The 13,932-nt window shown below is 36.8% G+C and overlaps 1 protein-coding gene across 9 annotated transcripts in view; it reads left to right on the forward strand.

Moving 5' to 3' along the window:
- Positions 1 to 13,932, forward strand: part of LOC105493297 (uncharacterized) — a 253,196-nt gene that overhangs the window by 70,754 nt on the left and 168,510 nt on the right. The window contains exon 3 of one of the 9 annotated variants that reach the window (XR_011620938.1): positions 5,857 to 10,809. The exons of the other annotated variants lie outside the window; for them this stretch is intronic. The gene's annotated coding sequence lies outside the window, so the exon portion shown is untranslated. Of the gene's footprint in view, positions 1 to 5,856; positions 10,810 to 13,932 lie in introns of those variants that run through there. 9 annotated transcript variants of the gene reach the window in all.

Consider the following 13,932-nt stretch of genomic DNA (forward strand, 5'->3'; position numbering starts at 1 on the left):
AATTTAAATAATAATAGCTAACACTTACAAAATATTTATTTTGGGCTTGATGCTGTGTTAAACTCCCTTTACTCACATAACCGTATTTAAGTTTCATAACAACCCAGGGATACATACTAGAATTTCTCTCATTCATTGGTGAGAAAATTGAGCCTCAGGCTACAGGTTAAATGACAATCACTTGCTGAAGACCTACAGCTAGAGATTAGTGAAGCTGGAGTGAACTGATGTCTGAGAGATTCCAGAGTCTGTATTCTTTATATTCTGATGTATTTCCCTAGAACCATAAACCATCATATTTTTCTAAGAAAATCTTGAAAATAACTCAAAAACAATTTAAAGAAAATTTAAATGAAATGCTGAACACGGAAAACTTGAGAACAACATGGTTTAATTTAAACAAACAAATATGTAAATATAAGCATGTGAGTTAAGATTTTCATGGAATAACATTAAGAAAAAAACTGTTGTCGAGGGGAACAATGGAATGCTTCAGAATTATTTAACACAAAAAAGCAGAGGTTATTTTATATCATACTAACAGAGCCAAGTATGGTTAAGAAAACATCTGGTGACTGAGAGGTACACAGCCAACAAAATCACTCAGAGAACTTGAATTAGAAAGTAGAATTGATTTCCAGAAATTTTAAGTGGAGGCTAAAACAAGGTCATGGCACCATAAAAGTCTGGAAGAAACTTTTGAAATCACCAAGAGGCCAAGTTTCTTGTCCAAGACAACATAGCTCATCAGCAGCTCAGCCAGGAGGAAAAACAGAATAATACAACAACAGGGTAACAATCTGTTATGCTCTTTATTCTATATCTTATTTACTCAGAACTGGAAGTAGATGCTTAGAAAGCATTTATATATTTGCGTTCTCAAACCACACACATATTACGCATGCATTTACAAGGACCAGAGTTGAATGTGAGGGGCAGACATTTGGGAATCTGGCAATTATTTGCCAGCCAAATAAGAATGTTCTTAAAATATGTTACTCAGGGCCGGTGGCTCACGCCTGTAATCCCAGCACTTTGCAACGCCGAGGCAGGCACATTACCTGAGGTCAGGAGTTTGAGACCAATCTGGCCAATAGGATGAAACCCCATCTCATCTAAAAATACAAAAAAATTAGCCGGGTGTGGTGGCGTGCACCTGAAATCCCAGCTATTCAGGAGACTGAGGCAGGGGAATTGCTTAAACCAGGGAGGCTGCAGTGAGCCGAGATTGAGCCACTGCACTCCAGCCTGAGCGACAGAGCAAGACTCTGTCTCAAAAAAAAAAAAAAAAAAAAAAAAAAAAGAAAAAATTACTCAGACTTCTATCAGCTTGGAATTATGTCTTACTTTATAAGGTTATCCTATGAATATTTCAACTTGTTTTTCTTAGACTATCCCAAGTGAAAAGGTAATACCAAAACCCAAACAAAACAATCTCTCTCTCACACACACACACATACACACACACACACACCCCCATCACACATCCAGTATCCACACTATTAGATTTCTAAATTTCTAAATTATTATATTCAATTAAATGTAATAATTGACAATATTTTAATACTCCCTGTTCATCCTCCACTTTTAGTCCTTCATTTCCCCAATCATCCTTTAAATCAATCTTTGTGCAAATCTCTAGATATTTCATAATGACAAATTTCTAAAACCTAGTATATTAGGCATTGATTTATTCTATCTCTGTGGAAACTACCAGGAAACCAAGTAACACTGAAATTGGCCAAAATTAATCTTCATTTCTCAATTATATTTCTTCCCTAAATTAGGTTCTGATTAAGCCTTCCTATATTGGGAGACAGTAATTCTCTTGGCTTTTATCTTAAAGAAGTCTGACCATAAAATTGACTCTATCACTTCATGCATTTAACAACTTTAATAAAGATCAGAGACTTAAGCTCTGATAATAAAGATGTACGTGTGTGTGTGTGTGTGTGTGTGTGTGTGTGTGTGTGTATTGATGTTTGGTAGGGCAAGAAAGAGGAAGGAGGTGGAATGGATAGAAGCAGAGACAGATATGAGGTGAAGCTAATTGAGAGTAGAATAGGAAATATATAATTAGTTTACCTTTAGTGCATAATATTTATGTGGTTTGTAGTCATTTCTGTATGGTTATTATTAGCTATTAGCTATCCTAGTGTAGCAACGGGTTCTAGGAATAGCTCTGTCACCTGCTGTGTCAGTTAACCCATTGTTATGATATGAAGGTACAGGACCAGAGGTCTTTTTGGAATATAAATGTGTCTCTTGGGACCAGGAATAGAAGTAAGTGATTAGTGGATGAGAAGCAAGGATTAAAATGTCTGGAGTCAGAGGCTAGTCTGTGGGAAAATTTCCCAAATCTTTCCTTTAAAATGAAAGAAACTTGATGATAGAGATTTAAAAAATTTGACAAAAATTGTAAAAACTTACAAGGCATTTCTTATAATGAGTTGTAGAGATAAAAGACACTTTCCTAAACGATAGTTATAAAACCAAATTCCTTTTAATCATGCTAGAGGAAATAATAATTATTTTTTATTCTATCTATAGAAAATATTATAAAATTTTTGCCATATGAAAAGATGATCAAAGAGAATGCAACCAAAAAATACAGAAAAAATATAAATGAGTGCTAGGCAGTTAATAAACATATTATTATTCTGGTCTTTGTCAACCTTTTAAGATTTATGACTTGTGATTTTTCTCATTCAAAATAATACCCATTAATAAGACTTGTTTTTAATATGCAATTTTGGATTCTTTTTCTAGAAGTGAGCACCTCAAATTGTACAAGCTTCAGGTCTCTGCAAAACCTTGTTATACCTTTGGATAGGAGTTCATACTATTTAGAATGGTCACATGTCCAGCTTTGTCAAATATCATTATAAGAGAGTCCTATAGTTGCACAAGTCCTTACCTCCATCGCTCCACTGTAGAGGAAATGTGTTTCATTCCCTTCAGAGTAGTCTCTACATCACCACTGCATCCATTCTCTCAAATCTCGCCAGATTCTTGGTCTGTTGCTTATATCAGTGTGTGCATTTATAATGTCTATTTAGAACTTACAGAATAAATAACCTTCTAGGTTTAAATTAGATCAGTTTTGAGGGATGTACTCAATGTCACTAAGCCATGTTGGCAGTATGAAGCATGGATTTGTTTATTTATGCATTCAGTAAATAATTAGCATGTATGCATTGATTTTCTATTGCTGTGTAATAAACTATCCCAAAATTTGGCTAAAAATAAAAACAATTATTTATTATGCTCATGAATCTATATTTTGGAAGGGCTCAATGGGGATAGTTCATCTTTGCGCCACATAATTTTAGCTGGGGTGGCTTCACTGGGAGCTGGAGAATCCACTTTAAAGATAATTCACCCACATGGCTGGTAAGTTGGTGTTGACTGGGAGTTCGGTCAAGGCTCTGGGCCAGGTACTTTGGTACCTCTCCACACAGACTGCTCAATTGACTGCTTGGGCTTCCACACAACATGTGAATAGATTTCAAGAGCCAGGATCCCAATAGAACAATGCAAAAGTGGATGACATGTTTATGACCTAGCTTCAGAAGTCATATGACATCATTTCCTTTGTAGTGGTTGAGACAATAATAAACATTCACTCAGGTTCAAGGGGAGAAGATCCTCCTGCTTGATGGACTGAGTGCCAAGGTCACATTTGAAGTAGAACATGTGGGATGCTATATTAGTTTCCTAGGACTGTTGTAACAAAGTACCACACAATGGGTAACTTAAAACAATGGAAAGTTTTATTCTCACAGTTCTAGCGGCTGGAAGTCTGAAATCAAGGTGTTGCAGGGCCATGCCCTTTGAATAGCTCAAGAAACTGTTTGACACCTTTCTCTTAGCTTCTGCTGTTGACAGCAATCCTTGGCTTGTAGCTGCATAACTTCAATCTCTGCCTCCATTGTCACATGACATCCTCTTGCTGTCTGTCTCTTTCTCCTTTTCTTCTGAGGACACCAGTCACATTGCATTAAAGGCCCATCCTAATCCAGTGTGGCCTCTTCTGAACTAATCACATCTGTAATGACCCTATTTCCAAGTTTGGTAACGTTCTGAGGTACTGGAAATTAGGAATTCATTATGTCTTTTGCTGGGTCACAATTCAACTCCTAACATATGGGAAATGTTATGCCTTATTTGGGAAATACAATCAGCCACACTGTACTAAGTAGTAGTCTCTAGTTACATATAAGTAATTAATTAGTGACCCTTGGAATGTAGGCTCTATGAAAACAAAATTTTATCTAGTGTGTGGAACATTGCTGATATAGTATAAGCACACTCTTGAAGTCATTATACAAAAAGATTCCTGCACATGCATGTTTGTAGCAGCACAATTTGCAATTGCAAAATTATGGAACCAGTCCAAATGCCCACCAATCAATGAGTAAAGAGATATATATATCTGTATATATATAATTGAATATAAATATATATAGGAATACAAGTCAATCATAAAAAGGAATGAATTAATGGCATTCACAGCAATCTGGATGGAATTGGAGACTATTATTCTAAGTGAAGTAACTCAAGAATGAAAAACCAAACATCTTATGTTCTCACTCATAAGTGGGAGCTAAGCTATGAGGATGCAAAGGCATAAGAATGACACAATGGACTTTGGGGACTTGAGGGGAAAGGGTGGGAAGGGGGTGAGGGATAAAGGGCTACAAATTGCATTCAGTGTATACTGCTTGGGTGATGGGTGCACCAAAACCTCACAAATGACCACTGATCATGTAACCAAATACCGCCTAGCCCCCAAAACCTATGGAAAGTATATATATATGCATTCTTTCTATATAAATAAAGGGATAAAAACAGATAAAGACTCTGAGTTAGAGTTACAGTTTTGACTAAACAGACTTCAATTAAATTATCACACAATAATATAAGTACAAACTAAATACATGCTATGCATTCAAATTTAGCAAACAGTTACTAAGCACTAATTGCCTGCTAGGCATTGCTCTAAGTGGGGGCATAGAGCAGTGAACTAAACAGTTTTAATCCTTGTGCAATGTCAGAGAACAGATAAACCAATATATAGATACTAAGTTAAACATTCATAAGTACTATAGAGAAAAATCAAGAAAGAGAAAGGAGATAGGGAGCGATACTGCTGGTGATATTTTACGTAGAATGCTCCTTAAGTCAATATCACAGAGAAGTTAACATTTCTGCAGAGATCTGAAAGAAATAAAAGAATGAGTCATACACATGTCGGGCAATGTGCTCCAGGAAGAGGGAAGGTCAAGAGCAAAGGCCTTGATAAGAAAAAAGGTTTGGCACGTTTGAGAACTGCAAGGAAGCTCGAGTGGAACACGCAAAGGGGAAAGAGGGAGGAGTGGAGGTCAGGGCCTTCTAAGCAAGCAAGTGTAAAGACTTTGATTTTTGCTCCAAGTGAAATGGCACCCATGGAGGGTTGTGAGGAGAGGGACTGGTGTGATTGGACATATGCAGGCTCTCAGCTCCCATGTGACTTCTGCTTTTGGCTCCTCTGTCATTCCCAAAATAAAAGGTTTAGATGATTATGAGAATATGTAGCAGGGGGATGTAATCTAGTGTGTATGTTGGGATTTGAAAGGATATCCTGGAGGTGTTTCTTATGGGACTAAAAGAGTGCCTGGCTCTTAGCTGATTATCTCCTGAATCTGGAGATGATAATTATTGAATTGTATTTCAACTTGATTTTCAACAGATACAAAAGTTCCATTCTTTAGCTTTCTCATATTGCATGTCAAAATATCTCTAGTATTTCAAATACCTATATGAAAAGAAAAAAACATTTAGTGATGATTTTATTCAAATGGAATTTTTACTTAGGAGTGATAAGGATAATCCACATCAGCACAAGGGAAACCGAAGCTCTCTGTATTATCCTGTCATGTAGAAAATAATGCTCAGTGTGAATGATCGGAGCTAAAATATGTCACTTGTTAAAGGTGAGAGAATAAAAATTTAGTTTTATATATTATGAACATGCCGTAATTATAAAGTCAATGTAACAGTTTTTAATAACGCAATGATCTAAAATTACTTCTTTACCATATACTACCTTAAAATGAAGAAACGATTTTTAAAATTCCAAAGTGAAAGTTGTGAACTCAGCAAATCTGAGACAGGTCTCAGTTAATTTAGAAAGTTTATTTTGCCAAAGTTGAAGATGTACCTGTGTCACAGTCTTAGGAGGTCCTGATGACATGTGCCCAAGGTGGTCAGGGCACATCTTGGTTTTATACATTTAGGGAGACATGAGACATCAACCAATATATGTAAGAAGTACATTGGTTCAGTCTGGAAAGGCTGGACAACTTGAAGCAAAGGCAGGAAGACTGGGAGTGGGGAGGGAGCTTCCAGGTCACAGATAGATGATACAGAAATGGTTACATTCTTTTGAGTTTCTGGTTAGCCTTTCCAAAGGAAGCAAATAAGATGTGCCTCTATCTCAATGAGCAGAGGAGTGACTTTGAATAGAATGGGAGGCAGGTTTGCCCTAAGCAGTTTCCAGCTTGAGTTTTCCTTAGTGATTTTGGGGGCCGAAGATATTTTCCTTTCACATTTCCCCCCTTTTCTTTTTTCAAATATTTTGCAGACAGCATTTTACAAGAAAATGAGTCTCTGGCCTCAGGTTTCATCTGCTGTCTCATGGCTAGGACAGTTTATTCCTAGATGGGTAGGTCCAAAAAGCCCATTTTTAGCAGGTCATGAAGTCTCAGTCCTGTGAAGAGAAAATAGAGGAGAGGAAGGGAGAAAAAACAACAACAAAATAACAACCCTGGAAAAATTGATATAGGCCTCATTACTCTGAAGTCCATACATTAGTAGGCAGGTATGAAAGTGGCTTATGTACATAAATAGGTGAAGTTTAGGTTGTCTGACTTCAGTTCTCAGGGTTTTAAGAAATCACCACTTAGTTTTCAGTGACTCCAAAGTAGGAAAAATAAAAAAGAGAAGGAAAAACATTGAAAACATTATTTTGAAGACTTGTAGCCAAGAAAAATAAGAATTCAGTCCAAACTGAAGAAAATATTAACAATTGGAAAAAAAAAATTGGTCACGACTGGAATCTAACAACAGGTTGTTCACTGAAAGACTCAAACTCTGTAAAATATTTGAAGAGATTTATTCTGAGCCAAATATGAGTGACCATAGCCCGTGACACAGCCCACAGGAGATCCTAAAAACATGCACCCAAGGTGGATGGGGTACAGCGTGATTTTATGTATTTTAGGGAGGCATGAGATATCCATCAAATACATTTAAGAAATACATTGTTTGCCTGTAATCCTAGCACTTTGGGAGGCCGAGACGGGCGGATCACGAGGTCAGGAGATCGAGACCATCCTGGCTAACACGGTGAAACCCCGTCTCTACTTAAAAAAATACAAAAAACTAGCCGGGTGAGGTGGCGGGCGCCTGTAGTCCCACCTACTCGGGAGGCTGAGGCAGGAGAATGGCGTGAACCCAGGAGGCGGAGCTTGCAGTGAGCTGAGATCCGGCCACTGCACTCCAGCCTGGGCTACAGAGCGAGACTCCATCTCAAAAAAAAAAAAAAAAAAAGAAATACATTGTTTTGGTTCAGAAAAGTAGGACACCTCAAAGGGGGGCTTCCAGGCTATGGGTAGATTTAAACATTTTCTGGTTGACAGTTGGTGGTTTTTCTGAAGACCTGGGATCAATGGAAAGGAATGTTCAGGTTAAGATAAAGAATTGTGGGCTGGGCGTGGTGGTTCACGCCTGTAATCTCAGCACTTTGGGAGGCCGAGGCGGGCGGATCATGAGGTCAGGAGATCAAGACCACGGCAAAACCCCGTCTCTACTAAAAATACAAAAAAAATTAGCAGGCGCAGTGGCAGGCACCTGTAGTCCCAGCTACTCGGGAGGCTAAGGCAGGAGAATGGCGGGAACCTGGGAGGCGGAGCTTGCAGTGAGCTGAGATAGCACCACTGCACTCCAGCTTGGGTGACAAAGTGAGACTCCATCTCAAAAAAAAAAAAAAAAAAAAAAAAAAGATAAAGAATTGTAGAGACCAAGTTTTATTGTGCAGAGAAACCTCTCAGATAGCAGACTTCAGAGAGAGAGCAGGGTGTAAAATATTTCTTATGGGACTAAAAGAGTGCCTGGCTCTTAGCTGATTGTCTCCTGAATCTGGAAAGAAAGGAAGAAAAACATAGGGGAGGGGTATTCTCTACAGGATGTTGATTTTTCCCACAAAAGACTTTGAAGGGCAATTTCAAGGTATGGCAAGTAAATATATTTTGGGGTTAAGTAATTTTTCCTTGTCTCATAATGTTATGCCAGAGTCATATGGAAAAGTAAGTCATGATATATAGGGTCAAAGAAAACCCATATGATGAGAATTTACAGTTTGTAGGGCGTGACTCCCTAGACCCCTTAGGTAGGAATTTGGGCAAGATAAAAAATCAAAGCCTAGTCCTCAAGGTGTACTACCATTTTGAAACATAATTTTTTTTTCTCTCTCCAGTTTCCCATTTTACTAAAGACAAATCATGGTAGGATGGGTTTGCTTATTATGCTTGGCCTAAATATTTGTATACAGTGCAGTAAGAATAATTATTTTTTACACAGGCTTTTAAATTGGCTTTGATGAAACTTTGTTCCATAAGAGGAATCTCAGATAAGACTTTTTAAAGCCCAGCCCAGTCACAGATTGTGCCATCAAATACCCATGAGTTGGGTGAAATTTCCTCTCCTCTTGAGGTTCCAAGATAAGCCTGGGGCTTCTGCGCCTGTCAGAAAGTGATATTCTTTTTTTTTTTTACCACAGGTCAGAAACGCTGTACAGGGACTGTGTACACAAAATATGAGGCCAGTTTTGCCAAGGGCTTTATTGGCTCCATAAGTCAAGTTTGATTCCTTAAAGGAAAGCTCACCATTCTAGACAAAGCCTTGGTAGAATAACCAGTTTCTCCAACTGTGTCCTGTTATAAATGAAAGCAGATTATTATTGCACTTATGCAAATAACTGTATTGCTGTAAGTTAATACTCACAAGTAGTTTCCAATTCTGGTGAAATCAGCTAGAGAGAAGCAAATATGCTCCAAATTTTGTTCATAGGAGTATACTAAATTGTTAAAAGCTGTCAATAGCTCAAAGAAAACTTTTAAGACTCTGAAAAACAAACAAACAAAAAGGATCAGCAAACATATTAAGCAAAAAGTCAAAAAGATTGGTTCAGTCCATGCAGTTAATTCCTGTTCTGCTTGATACTCATGGTCATTTTAGCTGTCCATGAGTCCTGAAAGTTTTTCCCCTATTCTCATGTCACAGCCTCCAAAGTTATTGGAAATCTGCATTCAAGAACACCTGTTGGAGATTTATAGCTGATTATAAAACCATCTTTTAAAGAGGACTGCAAAAGACAACAATTGTCCATGGATGATAATAAGTTTTAAGGCAGCCATAGTTAAAAGGCACAATTGACAAGGAAATTTGTTACATCTGTGCTACACAATAATTTTAACATAGCAATTATGATTATTACTGATAATGTACATTAAGTTATATCAGAATTGCAGGAGTTTCCCATAATTTTGGAACACATACCAATAATGTATTTATACAAATACAGCCCAAAGAAACCCAAACACCATTTCATATTTGACAATGCTTCCTGTATAATTTTTTTATACCAAATAGGCCAAATTACACCAGTTTTGAACTTTAGAGAATCTAATGTCTTAAAGGATAAATTAGGTTAGAGAAAGACATAATTCATAATTTGATTTCAGAAAGTCTGTCAAATATAAAAAGTTTAAGACACTTGATATTACAAAATAGGATTACAAGTCATTGTAAAGTAATTTGTTTAACAAAAGTGATAATTCAAGGATTCCAAAAAAAGCAATAATCCTCATTATTTGAGAGAGGAGACTTAATTTTCTAAACAAGAAGCTCTAATAAAAACAGCATGAAATCAATTACATTTGTTTTTCAAAATTTTGTAAATGATCTATAAAATAATCTTGATTATAAAATATAACTTCCATAAGCCTTTTATAACCTTTATTAAGGAGTTGGTTAATGCTTCAAGAAAACCTTGTTAATATTTTTTTAAGTGAAGACATTTCTGACTCAGGGGTCCATATATTGGTTTTGCATCAGCATGCTTTTGATGTTAATAATTAATTTATAGAAAAACTGAACTTATTTTATCTTTCAAAATCAGCCCTTACAGTCTTACACTCCCATTTCTTCTGCAATAGTTCCTGGGCCTTGAGGAGATGAATAGCTTTAATTTCTTGCCCTGTGTTTCAGGAAAGCAGTTTATTTTGATTGGCATCTTCTATGAGGCCTGAAGATGAGGCTTTAATTGCTCTCAGTGTTTAAAATTTAGCAGGATTTAGTGTCCTTTTTAGTCCCAGGTAAAGCCCTGTAACACAATGTACAAGGACTTCTAAAGCACATATAGGAAAATACATGGATGTAATAACCTTAATTTAAAATTTTCTCAGCTTTTTTTTCCTAACCAACCAAAACTTCACAATAATATGACAACCTGATTATATTAAAGTTTTTGGTTTTATATTTTAATATATATAAATCCTCTTATTGTGACTTACACGGACCATTCATGACTTTCTGGTTTGTTGTGAACATCCCTCCTTTTTAAATAGCCTCAAAAAAACTTCTTTAATTTTATAACTTCCTTTACATATTGTTTTATTTCCTGGTTCCTTTTGCCTTATTTTATACATAACCTTTAAATAAGCTTTGAATTAGACAAACATTTTTCACCTTTTTTTTTTTTTTGAAAAAAAGACACACTTCAATATTTTTCTTTTCTTTCTTTTTTTTAGAAGAATGTTTTCCTACAATATGTATTTATTGGAAAATACCCAAATAATGAAATATCTATTATTTAATTTAACTTTATATTCTAAATTATGACCAGTTTGCCTACAAGTGTTTATCCCGTTACATTTACCTAATTATTTTATTTTAATTGTTTACCTAGATTATTTATGAAAGCTGTGATAGTCATGATTTAAAGTTCTGAAACCACCATTGCAAAATTATAGCTGAGACAGTGCATAAAAGTGTTGACCTAACTGACCCCATCTTGCTTATAACCTCCAAGCCGTCCTTGTTCATTCCTGGGCATAGACTGAACTAACTTTGGGAGAAATTTAGTTTTATAGTTTAACTTTGAAGCAAAGGTGATAGCAGTCCTTTCCCCAAAGAAACCTCCTTATTGTCTGTAGACTAGACTGCCTAAAGCCGCAGGATTAGAAGTTATGATAATCTTACTAAATTCAAGATGCAGCTATTTTCATTAAACCCATATCAATGTCTTATTTACATGAGCAAAGATCATTCTGATTTGGGATGGGTTTATAGTTTTGTAACCCCTATGGCAAATTTTGACACCTTATAGTATTTGGCAGGGATAAGTATGAAATTGCTTGATTAACATATTCAAACTAAAATGTATGCTGGTCAATTCTTAAGACATTTCTAATATTACTTTACCAATAATTTTTTTTTTTTTATTTTTTTTAGACAGAGTCTTGCTCTGTCGCCCAGGCTGGAGTGCAGTGGTACAATCTCAGCTCACTGCAAGCTCCACCTCCTGGGTTCACACCATTCTCCTGCCTCAGCCTCCTGAGTCGCTGGGATTACGGGCACCCACCATCACGCCTGGCTAATTTTTTTGTATTTTTAGTAGAAACGGGGTTTCACTGTGTTAGCCAGGATGGTCTTGATCTTCTGACCTCGTGATCCTCCCGCCTTGGCCTCCCAAAGTGCTAGGATTACAGGCATGAGCCACTGCGGCTGGCCACTTGACTAATAATTTTAAAGTTAACTTGTTTATTAGAAAATTTACTTAAGTTATATAAACTTGAAAAAGCATTTGACTAGTCTTTTCTTTTTTAGTATCTAAGCACTTTTATTTTTTAAGCCAATTAATTAGAGCTCTTTTATGTATTTTTAGTAGTAAAACATTCTGTACGCAACACATAAATACATATGAAATTGTATTAGGCATGCCATGGAAGTACATTTTATAGACTTATAAAGACACTCCTCCCCCTGTTTTTTTCTATCTTAGACTTTCAGATTCTTAATAATCTGTTTCACAACCCTAAGCAGTTGTCGGCTAAATAGCCTTAAATTTTCACATTAAAGGAAACAGCTGAGGTGAAAATCGAATAGCAAAGTTTACATCATAAGGTACAGAACAAAAGTCTGGTGATGCTAGAGGGAGATGCTTTTAAAGTGCACTTAAAATTTTTTTTTAAGCAAAGACATTTCTGAGTGTCTAAACTATGTTCTTCCTTAAAAACCCAAGAGTAGCCTCTGTTGCAATACTATTTTAGTCAAAAAAATCCGGTGAAAACAGAATTCAGTCAACTGAGGAGAAAAAAAGAACTTTTGCTCAAAAAAAAAAAAAAAAAAAAAAAAAGGCAAGGTCTTAGGAGAGAAAAACAAAAAACCCCCCAAAACATGAAGGCCTTTAAAATACACACATGCATACATACATGCACATATCTTGCATGTTAGCCTTTAAATTAAGCTGACTTTTAACTATTGAGCTCCTTTAACAACAACAAAACATCTTTTTAAATTGCATTACCATATTTTAGCTAAGACAAAATGCTGCTAAATTAACAATGATCACACAAATTATACAATTTCTGAGAGTTCTAAGTGTAAGCAGAAATTAACACCAGCTGGTTGTTAATGCTAACTTTAGTTGTTTAAAAAGAATTTGGAAGAGAGAATCCCAAACCATTTTTTTACCTTGTGATGGGCCTCAGGCTGTAGATTGCTCTCTACCATCCTAGAGGTAGGAAAAAAAACTCAACTTCCCTCTTGTAAGCGAGCTCAAACTCCATAAAGGAGTTATCTGCCTTCCATCATCATGGAAGCGGGAAAACTTGCCTTCCTGTTGGAAGCAAGTAAAACTCCAAAAATAGGGAAGTTGTACAGTAAAATAAACTTTAGATCTCGCCCAAATTTTTGGAGCTCAGGGATTCTCTGGAGGAGCTGCTCTCATACCTCAGCAAATTGTCCTATTGGTTTGAGCCATAAAGTTAGCTCATGCTGGTACCAAGCGCTGTTAGGAGATTTGTCAAAAGCTAGGGGTATCTTCACTTAGAATCCCTTCATGATTACCAAAATATGAACCCAGAAAATCTGAGACAAGTCTCAGTTAATTTAGAAAGTTTACTTTGGCAAGGTTGAGGATGTGCCTGTGATACAGCCTCAGGAAATCCTGACCACATGTGCCCAAGGTGGTCAGGGCACAGCTTGGTTTTATACATTTAGGGAGACATTGTAGCAGGACCAGCTGCAGACAAAACTCCTCAGACACCGAGTGAAAGAAGGAAGGAGCTCTATTCAGCCGGGAGCTTTGGCAGACTTGCGACTCAAAAACTGAGCTCCCCAGGTGAGCAATTCTGTTGTTTTTAAGGGCTTACAATGCTAAGGGGGTCTGCATGAGAAGGTCGTGATCAATTGAGCAAGCAGGCGGTACATGACTGGGGGCTGCATGCTCCAGTAATCAGAATGCAACAGAACAGAACAGGGATTTTCACAATGCTTTTCCATACAATGTCTGTAATCTATAGATAACATAATCGGTTAGGTCAGGGGTCGATCTTTAACAACCAGGCCGAGTGTGGTGCTGGGCTATCTACCTGTGGATTTCATTTCTGCTTTTTAGTTTCTTCTTCTTCTTTCTTTGGAGGCAGAAATTGGGCATAAGACAATACGAGGGGTGGTCTCCTCCCTTAACATGAGGCATCAATCAATATATGTAAGTACATTGGTTCAGTCTGGAAAGGCTGGACAACTTGAAGCAAAGGCAGGAAGACTGGAAGTAGGGAGGGAGCTTCCAGGTCACAGATAGGTGATACAGAAATGGTTACATTC

Source organism: Macaca nemestrina, chromosome 3 (genome assembly GCF_043159975.1).
Source record: "Macaca nemestrina isolate mMacNem1 chromosome 3, mMacNem.hap1, whole genome shotgun sequence".
Classification (NCBI taxonomy): Eukaryota; Metazoa; Chordata; class Mammalia; order Primates; family Cercopithecidae; genus Macaca; species Macaca nemestrina.